Below are 12,305 nucleotides of genomic sequence, written 5' to 3' on the forward strand. Positions count from 1 at the left end.
AAGGGAAATTCGATGGATAAACCATGGCTTACATGACTTGAGATCCTGCATGTGTTGCAGAAAAGGATTTAGCCCGGATGGGTAATCCGTAATGTCAAGTATGAAAAGGATCTAGCCCGGACGAGTGTTCCTTAAGTGATCGAGCCTCCTGAAGAATATATGTCCATTAAGGATTTAGCCCGGACAGGTAATCCGATTGGGGTCTAAATTTAGCCTGGACTGGCAATTCAGATCTGAGCCCATTGAGAGTGCTTGTCGTTACAAGGGATTTAGCCTGGACTGGTAATCCCGACATCACTCCATGAGTTTATATTACGGAGGATTTAGCCTAGACTGGTAATCCCGCCGTAAGATGGGAGGTTCGCGGGAGTGCGTATATGAAATGATCACTTGTATGGTTGAAGGTGAATGGGATATCCATCGAGATTCCGAGAAATTCAACGAGATTAATATGAGAAACGAATTAAAAGGCTCTTGCCATGATACATAATGTATGTTATATGATAATATTATGATGCATGTAAGTTGTCATGTTTGGATGAGTGCAGTGCTAAATGATAGCTCAGGCAAGTACTCGAGACCCATGAACACGTGTTTGACATGTGAAATGAAATGGAATTATGAAAATGGTGCAAATGAATGAATGACATTTATGAGAATAATTTCTACGACAAATTGTGATGGTTATTATCTTGTTGCACTAGGACAGATTTGGTACAATAGCATTGGTTCAAATTTGAAAATCCACTAAAAATTGGGGAAATTGAATTAAGGACTGAATAAGATATGGAATTAAATCTTAATGAGTCTAGTTTCACATAAAGGAAATGGTGTAAGCAAAAGAATTCTGTATCATGAGATATTCGAATTCTTGTGAGATAGAGTCAGAGTGATTCCAGACTCCCCTGTCTCAAATTTTGAAAATCACTAGAAATTGTAAAACAATAATTATAAGTTAAAAATCAAAATAATGAACTCCTTAATGAGTTTACTTTTATGAGAAAGGACAGGAACATTATCCGAGTCTCGTACTAGGAGATAAATAAATTTTAGTGATGAAAGTCGAAGCTGTCAAACATCAAAAAAGTGGAGAATTTGAATAATAAACTGTACTTATTGGCTAGACAAAAAATTTTAAAAATTTTATGATAAGAAGAGATATGAGTCTAGTTTCCAGAAAAATTAACGGATATTAATTTGGAGCTCCGTAGCTGGAGTTATAAATAATTTATTGACTATGACTCGAGTAGACAGCTTGACCAGAATATGAATAAAAGCAAAATTATAGTAGTTTTACCTAAGGAAACATGTTATTATAATGCTTATTATTTTCATATGGACTTACTAAGCGTAAATCTTACTCCCTCTTTCCATCTTTTTAGTTTTGACAGGTCAGCTCAAGGTTGGACATCATTGGAGGCAGCATCACACTATCGAGCCTTTACCCTTGGAGAATTATGTTAAACGTGTTCAAGTGAGTGACATGTATAGGGACTTAGTTTTTCTATGATCGATGTCGTTGTGATTAGCCAAATGTATTGGCTTATAATGATTTGTTGTATGTAGCCATGAGATGTGGCTTATAATGATTTTGGCTTGTAAGCCTATTCATCCATGATATATGTAAATGTCTTGTGATGTGGGCATGTGATTATGCTTGTTCACTATGTATAAGAAGTATATAACATATGTACATGGTGAATGCCTTAGGACCATTTGAGGTGGTCATGGCTATGGAATAAATGTGTGATATAGTAATAAGTTGTTAGTGCCCTGAACATGGAATGTTTAATTTATAAGTTAGTAAACATAGTATAATGGTACAAGGAGTAGAAAGGGGTGACTTAAGGCTTGGAAAATATCCTATTAGGGTCCACATGGTTGGACACATGGGCATGTATCTAGGCCGTGTGTGACACACAATTCCCTCCCATGGGTGTGTGCTATGGCCATGTGTCCCCTGCATTTAAAATTTTGAGTTAGTATAGGACACGGGTAGGTCACACGGGCTGTCCCATAGTCATGTCCCAAAGTCAGTATTGAACATGGACAAGCAGCATGGGCATGTGCCATGGCCGTGTTTAAAAGTCAATGTTGCCCACAAGCTAAGGGCATGGGCGTGCCCCAAGCCACACGGGCGTGTGAGTCCACACGACCCACCTACACGAGCGTGTGGCACTCTAAAGCTAGAAATTTATTAAGTTGCCCAAAGTTTACCGAATGTTTTCAGTTTTGTCCTGAACCGCCTTAATGTAAGTTATAGGCCTCGATGGCCTATTTAAGGGACGATAGCATATGTTCTAAAAGTTTTAAATTTTCGGTGAAATTTAGTGACCCGATTTTGTATGTTTATGAATGTTTAAGTCTGGTAATACCTTGAGCCCTGTCCTAATGTTGGATACGGGTGATGGGTGTTACAGTGGGTGTTTTGAACCCCACATGGTGTGTAGGGATGGTTGGAGATGGTGTGTAGAGTATGGGAGTATGATTCTATCATCTTAGTTGCATATCTGTAACTTTATCTATATCTGAAATGGGCTCTGGCCCGATTCTGTATCTATAACTGATATTGGCCCAGGTGCGAATATGAATCTGTCTGATTTGTGATATTATGTATGCGTACATGCTTAATTCTATTGGGTTACACATTGAGTTTACATAAACTCACCTTTTTCTATTATTCTGTATAGGTAATCCACAGAGTTAGGCGAATTGGTGCAGCGGAGGACTTGACGGTGACCATTCGCCAAAACTGTTTTACTTGCTTTTAGTTTTTATTTAAGTTTGGTGTTAAGATTTGAGAGTTTGTATTTTTTGGGACTCTCTGGATTGTTTTAACTATTTGCCTTTGGTTTTGGGTTTTCGTTTTACTTTTTCGATTTTACCTAAAAACATGTTTTCTAAAAATATCGAATGGCTTTTCCTAAACTTAACGACTTTACAAGCTTCCACTAAACACACATTTTATCTCGAAATATCTAATTGAAAGAGAGCTTTGAAATTGACAAGAGCGATAAAAGCTTATAGACTAGAAAGATTTTAATGTAACGATAATGGTTTTTTAACCCATTTCGTGTGACCTCTGGATTCAACTATAACATCTAGTCCGGGTTTGGGGTGTTACATTTAGTAGTATCAGAGCCTGGTTGCAAAACTCGACTGTAAATTTTGGGCTCCAAAATATGTTTTAAAGAATTGGTTTGCAAAATGGTTTAAAAATTGTTGGTTTAAGTATGTGGTACATCGAGTCCCCAACGTCGATCCTGTGAGTATTTCTGTACTTGGTTAAACTATTCTGAAACACTATAGATAGTACTTATTGAGATTGTACTAAGATAGTTAGAAAACTGAAACTTCTAAAAATAGCTCTTAAACTTCTGATAAATGTTGCATAAAATATCTGTTAGCAAATATTAAATTGATGCATAAACCTCTTAATGTAGATAAACCCGAATTAGACAATGAGCGCACGAGGTATACGAGGACGTGGTACTCGAGGCCAAGGTAGTGCCCGTAAGGGGACTCAAGCTAAGTCCTCATCTCTGGGCAGCATGCCAAACCTAGACACTAGTGAGACACCTGTGTCACATGTTACTGAGACTAGGTCTTAGAGTCGATCGACTTGAGATGATGCACTCTCCTAGGCCATGCTAAGGATATCAGAGTGGGTCGCTGGACCCAATTCTGGATCTGGGGTTCGAGGATCAGTAACTGAACGACTCTGGTCTAATGGAGCAGAGTTGTTTAGGGGTGTCATAGGAGTCGCCCCTAATATGGCCGAGTACTGGTTGGAGGCCACATAGAAGATTATGGATGATCTGGACTGTACCCCTGAGTAGAAATTGAAAGGTGCAGTCTCCTTGCTTCGTAACGAAGCATATCAATGGTGGTTGATAGTTAATGAGGGCACTCAGCCTGATCGTGTGACTTGGGAGTTCTTTAAGACTACATTTCAGAGCAAATATGTGGGAGCCAACTACGTAGATGCTCGTAGGCATGGAGAACCTCACGCAAGGCAACTGAGTTATGGTCGAGTATGAAGATGAATTTTTGAGGTTGAACTGCTATGCTCGAGACATGGTGGCATCCGAGTATGAGATGTGTATTCAGTTTGAGGACAGACTAAGAGATAATCTAAGGGTTTTGATCGCTCCGCAGAGGGAGTTTGATTTTTCTGTTCTGGTAGAGAAGGCAAAGATCGTTGAAGATGTTAAATGTGCTGAGCGCCAAAATAGAGATAGGGAGAGAGGTATGAGCATGAAAGATTTGGAGCCTTCTATTTCTGTTCTGAGGCCTAAGAAAAAGGCCAGATCTGATGGGCCAGTTAGAGTGGGAGCCCCTGTTACTTTTATTACTCCTACTAGGTTGTAGTCTTGCAATGATTGTGGGAGACGCCATTTAGGCGAGTGCTGGAGGAGGACTGAGGCGTGCTTGAGGTGTGGGTCTCTTGAGCACCGTATTAGGGAGTGTCTACAGAGTACAAATCAGACGCAAACTTCAGCTCCGGGTACTGTACAACTTTAGAGAGCAGTTCAACAGCGACCTAGGGGCCGTGCACAGGCTTGGGGTGGTAACGGTTTGGATCTTGGATAGAGAGCACCAAGCAGATGTGCCAGTCAGTCTAAGGTGAGGCAGCCTACTTTGGTTTATGCTGCACATCACCATGCTTCTGACGTCATCATCAGTACGTTCTTTTATTTGATGTACATTACATTGCTCCGATAGACATAGGATCTACTCATTCCTATTTAGCCAGTTCAGTTTTTAAAAACCTGAGGATTACGGTTGAGAGCACTACGAGTGAGGTTATTGTATTGAGCCTGTTGCGGCAATCTGTTCGGGTTAGTAAACTCTATAGGGGTGTACCTTTAGTGGTGCAAGGAACTATTTTTCTGGCAGATCTAATGGAGCTTTTGTTTGGGGAGTTCGATATAATTCTAGGAATGGACTGGTTGGTCAAGCATTGAGTTAGTTTGGATTGTGCGACTAAGAGGGTCGTTCTGAAAACTAAGGAGGATGAAGATGTGGTTGTGATCGGAGAGCGTCGAAATTATCTGTCGCATGTGATCTTCGCACTGGTAGCTGAGAAACTAGTCTTCAAAGGGTGCGAGGTGTATTTGGCTTACATCAGTACTACTGCTACTGGAAAATCTTTGATTGGGGATATCAAAACTGTGAGGGATTTTCCAGATATTTTTCTCAAAGAGTTACTGGGACTACCTTCGAACTGAGAAGTTGAGTTTGGGATCGAGCTTCTTCTGGGTACAGCTCTGGTGTTTATCGCTCCCTCTTGAATGGCACTAAAAGAGCTTGCTAAACTTAAGGCTCAATTACAGGAGTTGTTGGACCGTAGCTTCATCCGTCCAAGTGTGTCTCTATGGGAGCACCAGTATTGTTTGTTAAGAAGAAAGATGAGACCATGAGGATGTGCATAGATTATCGGCAGTTGAACAAGGTGACTATTAAGAATATGTATCCACTTCCAAGGATCGACGACTTATTTGATTAGTTCTGGAGGGCTTCGGTGTTCTCTAAGATTGACCTTCGATTGGGATACCATCAATTGAGAGTTAAGGAGGTTGACGTTCATAAGACCGTATTTAGGACTCGTTATGGACATTACGAGTTCCTAGTTATACCTTTTGGTTTGACGAATGGACCGGCTACATTCATGGATCTAATGAATCGAGCATTTCAACTATCTGGATCAGTCTATTGTGGTCCTTAACGACGACATTCTGGTATACTCTAAGATCAAGGATAAGCATAATAAGCATCTTAGAGTAGTGCTTCAGATTCTACGTGAGAAACAGCTCTACACTAAATTCAGCAAATGTGATTTCTAGCTACATGAATAACTTTTTTGGGGCACGTGGTTTCTGCTGAGGGGATTCGTGTTGATCCTCGAAAGATTGAAGTAGTGCTGGATTGGAAACAGCCTAAGAATGTATCTGAGATCCATAGCTTTCTGAGTTTGGCGGGATGCTATCCGCATTTCGTTGAGGGGTTCTCTTTGATTGTTGCAGCATTCACTAAACTCCTGAGTAAGGGTGTACCATTTTTCTGGACTAATGCACAGTAATCGAGCTTTGATAAGCTCAAATCTGTTCTTACTCAGGCTCCTGTTCTGATATAGCCTGAATCTAGAAGGGAGTTTGTAGTATACAGTGATGCGTGGTATGTTGGATTCAGTTGTGTTCTAATGCAGGATGGTAAGGTTGTGGCTTATGCGTCCCGCCAGCTTAAGACACACGAAGGAAATTATCCGATGCATGACCTTGAGTTGGCCACTATGGTCTTTGCACTGAAAATTTGAAGGCACTATCTATGTTGTGAGAGGTGTGTCATCTACACCGATTACAAAAGCCTCAAGTATCTCCTTACTCAGAAGGAGTTGAATCTTAGGTAGCGTTGATGGACTCAGCTGCTCAAGGATTATGATTGCACCATCGAGTATCATCCTGGCAAGGCCAATATGGTGGTCGACGCTCTAAGCCGAAGAGCGATGTCTGATTTGAATGCGATGTTTGCTCACCTTAATCTATTTGATGATGGGAGTTGTTAGCCGAGCCATAGGTTAACCCGACTTGGATTGAGCAGGTTCGAGATAAACAGTTAGTGGATGAGGCTCTAGGTGTTCGGTTCTATCAGGTTAAAAGTGGTGCTACTACAGACTTTGGGATGAACAGTGACAGTGTTTTGTGTTTTTGAGGACGGATATATGTGTTGAACGAATCTGATCTGAGGTAGTCTATTCTGAGGGAGGTGCATATTAGCCATTATGCTATATATCCCGACAATAATAAGATGTATTGCGACCTCCGTGAGTTGTACTAGTGGCTGGGTTTGAAATGTGAAGTTACCGATTTTGTTGCTCGCTGTTTGACTTGTTAGTAGGTTAAGGCTGAGCATCAGTTGCCTTCAGGTTTGTTGCAACCAGTTAATATTCCTTTGTGGAAATGGACGCAAGTAACAATAGATTTCATTAGTGGGTTGCCTTTAACACCCACTAAGAAGGATTCTGTCTGGGTCATCATGAATTGATTGACCAGGTCTGCACACTTCATTCCTGCTCGAACTGGTTACTCTTTGTAGAAGCTAGCAAAGTTGTACATCTCTGAGATAATAAGACTGTATGGAGTTCCTAACTCGATCATTTCTGATAGAGATTCTTGCTTCACTTTTCAGTTTTAGAAGAAATTGCACGAGGCTCTGGTTCAAGGTTGGACTTCAGTACTGCGTTCCATCCTCAGACCGATGGTCAATCTGAGAGGGTGATTCAGATACTGGAGGATATACTTCAAAGTTACGTGATTGATTTCTAAGGTAGTTAGGAGGATTATCTACCGTTAGCTAAGTTCGCCTACAATAATAGTTTCCAAGCTAGTATTCAAATGGCACCTTATGAGGCTCTGATGGTTGTAAGTGTCGTACTCCTTTGTGTTGGACTGAGTTGGGTGAACGTCTAGCTTTGGGTCCTGAATTGGTTTCTGAGACTGAGGATAAGATTAGACTGATTCAGGATCGTCTGAAAGTGGCCTCTGACAGACAAAAATCGTATGCAGATCTAAAGAGGCATGAGATTGACTATTCTGTGAGGGACTTTGTGTTTCTTAAGGTTTTTCTATGGAAGAAGATATTGAGGTTCGATCATAAAGGCAAGCTAAGCCTTAGATTTATTGGGCCGTATCGGATTCTGAAACGTGTGGGACCAGTTGCCTATCAGTTGGAGCTACCCCCTGAACTGGATCGTATTTATGATGTGTTTCACATCTTGATGTTGAGGCAGTACCAATCTAATCCATCTCACATAGTCTTCATTGAGGATATCGAGGTTAGGCTGGATTTGACCTTTGAGGATGAGTCGGTTCAGATTCTGGAGCGAGACATTAAAGTTCTAAGGAGGAAGTCCATTCCTTTAGTAAAGGATCTGTGGTGGAATCATAGCATTGAGGAGGCCACATGGGAACTTGAGGATTCGATGCGTCAGCAGTATCCTCAGCTGTTTTGATCAGATAAATTTTGAGGTCAAAATTTCTTTTAAGGGGTAGAGTTGTAACACACCAAATTTCTTATTTCTACTTTTGTAAAAATGTGACATAATTGTATATCTACTTCAACGGCTAAATGTTCTAGGAGTATGTGAGAGGTCTTGGGTTCAAGGCTTAACCTGGGCAAATTTTGTTATTTTTGGAATAAAGCACTATCTCTATTCAGTGGGCTTATATTAAATTATTGTAGAACCATATCAGAATGAGCCTACTGGTTCGAGTGGTTAGAGAGTTAAGGTGTTGGAGGTCTTATGTTCGAATCTCTGTGCGAGCGTGGGAGTTTATTTTTGCTTATTTGACTGAGAGAGTTTCGGTCAAATAAGAATTTTGAGTAAGTTATCAATAGTGGGGTAGTGGAGTGAATTAGGGGATTTGGGGATAATTCGACTTTATTCTTTTTTTCAAATTTTTTTCCAAAAAAAAACTGACGTTCTTCCTCTACTTCTCACTGTCGAAATTCTATCTCCCCCTTCTCCACTTCTTTTCTTTTCAATTTCCTTTCTGAATGCGTATCGTTCTTTTTGTGCAACGTTAGGCTGTGTTCGTTCAGTAAGAATTGTTTTTGTTAAGACTTAATTTCATTCGACTTAGTGATTGATAAAGAGTTTGTATTGTTATTTTCGATTTAAGCGAAGAGCAAGATTTGGCTAGGGTTCTTGCAACAATTTAAGTGTCTGGGGTTCAGTTCGATAATGGTAAGTTTTTACACGCGTTGATTAATAGTATAAGGCTTCAATTGTGAATTAAGTTCGGTTGTGATTTCGTAAGTGTTATTAATTTGGGCTCTGGAATGTCTATTTCTAGGTTTTGGAGGTCTCAGGATTGCGTTATCTGGGAAAATGAACCAGGTGTGTACCCAAAACGAAAAAAAGGGATTAAACGAAAGCCACAAAACTCCTCTGTCAATGCCACACGATCGTGTAGTAGGTTGTGTGGTAGGCCGTGTGATGGCCGGGGTATGGCCGTATAGGCCACACGGGCTATGCCAAATTGGATGTGTGGGCCTACTTGGGCATGTCACATGGGCGTGTGATATCTAGGCCAGGTCGTGTGATCCACACAGGCAAGGCCAGTCCGGGCATGTAGGCCACACAAGCATGTGGGCCCACATGGGCAACCCACACAGGTATGTGAGCCCATTGTCTTGAAATTCTCTGTAGGATCACACGGGTCATCCTAATTGACTTTGGACTTATTGTAGGGTCAATAAATGCTATTTAACCCTAAAACCCAAATGATCTGTTAGTCTGAAATATGGTTATGAGCATGCCTATGTTTGTATATCTGTTATCTGTTAATGAAAGCATGTTAAGCATGATTTATCTGTTAATTATGTATGCATGTTCTGTTACTGTGATTGGGGTGGGATGATATATATATTAGAGAAAGTGTTTTGAAAGGCTGATTATGCCTAATATCTAGTAGCACAACTGCATTATATCTTATATGTGTTGCATCGGTACAGCGTGGTGTGTAAGGCTGGGTGGATATTTTAAACCCCACATGATGTGTAGGGATGGTCGGAGATGGTGTGTAGAGGATGGGGGTAGGATTTTGTCATCTGATTTGCATATCTATAACTGTATCTGTATCTAAAATGCGCTCAAGCCCGATTCTGTATCTGTAACTGATATGAGCCCATGCCCGAATGTGAATCTGTTTGATTTGTGATATTTTGTATGCGTACATGCTTAATTATATTGGGTTACACACTGAGTTTACGTAAACTCACCCTTTTCTTTTATTCTATACAGGTAATCCACAGAGATAGGCGGATCAGTGCAGCGAAGGACTTGACCGTGACCACTGCAAAAACTTTTTTACTTGCTTTTAGTTTTTATTTAAGTTTGGCGTTAAGATTTGAGAGTTTGTATTTTCTAGGACTCTCTAGACTGTTTTAACTGTTTGCTTTGGTTCTGAGTTTTTGTTTTACTTCGTTGGTTTTACCTAACGACATGTTTTCTAAAAATATAGAATGGTTTTTCCTAAACTTTACGACTTTACAAGCTTCCGCTAAACACACATTTTATCTCAAAATGTTTAAATGAAAGAGATCTTTAAAATTGATAAGAGCGATAAAGGCTTATGGATTGGAAAGATTTTAATGTAACGACAACGGTTTTTTAACACATTTCGTGTGACACCTCCAGATTCAGCACTAACATCTGGGCCGGGTCTGGGGTGTTACATGAGATATCATATTGAGCTTGATAGGTTAGCTAGGATAGTATTGGCATGCTATAGTGACTAGATGCACCCTTGTATGAGTTTATTTAGATTTGTGGAGATATGATATGATGCATTATGGCATAGCACTTTTGTGCTCTTAGTTGTGTTAGGATGAATGCAGTTATTGTGCAATTTATACTTATATTTTGGTTGTGTTTGGATAGAAATCCCGTGTATCCAAATCTTTCCTATTAAAGCTAAAAAGGGCTAAAATAGCAAATCTATTGTTATGCCCCAAAATTTGGAATTAGAAGAATTAAGGTTTACAGGTGAGTCAATGGTTTCAACTAGACTTTTACATTTTCTTTTGCGTTTGAGGGAAAATGATAAGCCTAGTGGTTCAACGGTTAAGTTTCTATATGACATTTGGTCGCGTGTTCGAATCTTTGTGTATGCAATGTGAAAACTATTTTCTGGTTTCAACTCTGAAAATTTTGATAGGTTTAAGTTTTGTAAATTATTTCTTAATTATTTTTTTTATTTTATTTTATTTTTGAAAGAGGAAAGTTTCTATAAAAAAACTTCTCTCATGTTCTGTTTCATTCTCATTTTCGTCTCACGTTAGTTTCCTTCATTTTTTTTCCAAAATGGAGATTTTACTTTCTTTTGGCAACTTTATTCTTTAATAGTATTTTCCCTTTACTTCAATTCTAGTAATTTCATGTCATTCTTCAAAGGCCTCGTTGGTACTCTGATCCTTCGTTTAATTAAGTGTCGAATCGGGTAAGTATAAATATCGTTTTCATTTTGAAGATTTACATTTTTTCCTTGATTCTTGTACATATAGTTGACATCGAATTTCTTAAGGATTTAGTACAATTTTGTAATTAAGTTTCAGAACAATAGAGTATAAGGGAATCGATCGATTATTAGTTCGTGGCATCGTCTTTGAAAAGGGAATCGATCGATTGTTAGTGCGTGGCATCGTCTTTCAAGTTTGTATTCTTAAACTACTTGAATTAGGGGCAAACTTTTGGTTGAATGTCGTGATTTGCAGCAAGCTTTTGGGTGGCTTTTGGACCACCTACGCTAGCACACGGGCGTGTGCCACACAAGGGCATTCTACAGAATCCTGTGTCGTTTAGTAAATTAGGGTAACTTTCAAGTTACACGACCTGGAGTGGGTCACAGAGGTTGACCACACGGCTAGTGATACCTATTTGGGATTTTTTTTGATCGCACACAGTCGTGTCTCCTCTACTTCTAAATTGTGTAATTTTGTCACACAGGGTCAAAGAGTTACATGGTCTGCCTACATTGGCATGTGTCTCAGCCGCACAGCCTTGTCACTCAGTCACACGGCCAAGCCACATGACCGTGTGGCCATGTTTTTTGTAGTTTTCCCACCTTTTTGCAAATTGATTCGTTTTAGTCCTCGAGTGCTCTTGAATTCATTTAAGCCTCTATAAAAGTGGTTAGAACACTCTTTCTGTGTGAGGAAGGTTTTTTAAGGGCATTTTACTTCTTGATTGTGTATAAGAATATGTGTTGATAAGATTTAATTCGTTATCCAAATGAGTACCTAGTGATTTGGTAAAGTAAGTTTGAAATGTGAGAATGTTTGGATGTGATAATTGAAAGTGTCTACATTGTTGTTCTGCCAATTTGTATCTGAATATGAATATGTTTGATTCTGACTCTAATTTTGCTAAACTGAACTGATTACAAAATGTTCATTGATTATGTAAGTTCAGAAAATGATTATGTTCAATTCTATATATCTATATCAATTTTGTTATCTGCATTTGCATCTGTGTTTGGGATTTGAATATGAAGTGAAGGAAGTTTGGTTTGGCAGTTTAACCACATTATTTGATTTGGCAGAAAAAACGCAATAATTCAAGTGGCAAATGACCACATAATGGTGTGATTTGGCTAGATGGGTCCACCATAACCCAAAACTGGTGTGTAGAGGATGGAAAGGTCTAGTAAACGGATAGGTTCCAAAAGTAACATGTTCTAGTCTCATTCTTAATGCGTTTTGGGTGATTATTTGATATTAATTGTGAATAATTGCTTCTAATC

Source organism: Gossypium hirsutum, chromosome A05 (genome assembly GCF_007990345.1).
Source record: "Gossypium hirsutum isolate 1008001.06 chromosome A05, Gossypium_hirsutum_v2.1, whole genome shotgun sequence".
NCBI lineage: Eukaryota > Viridiplantae > Streptophyta > Magnoliopsida > Malvales > Malvaceae > Gossypium > Gossypium hirsutum.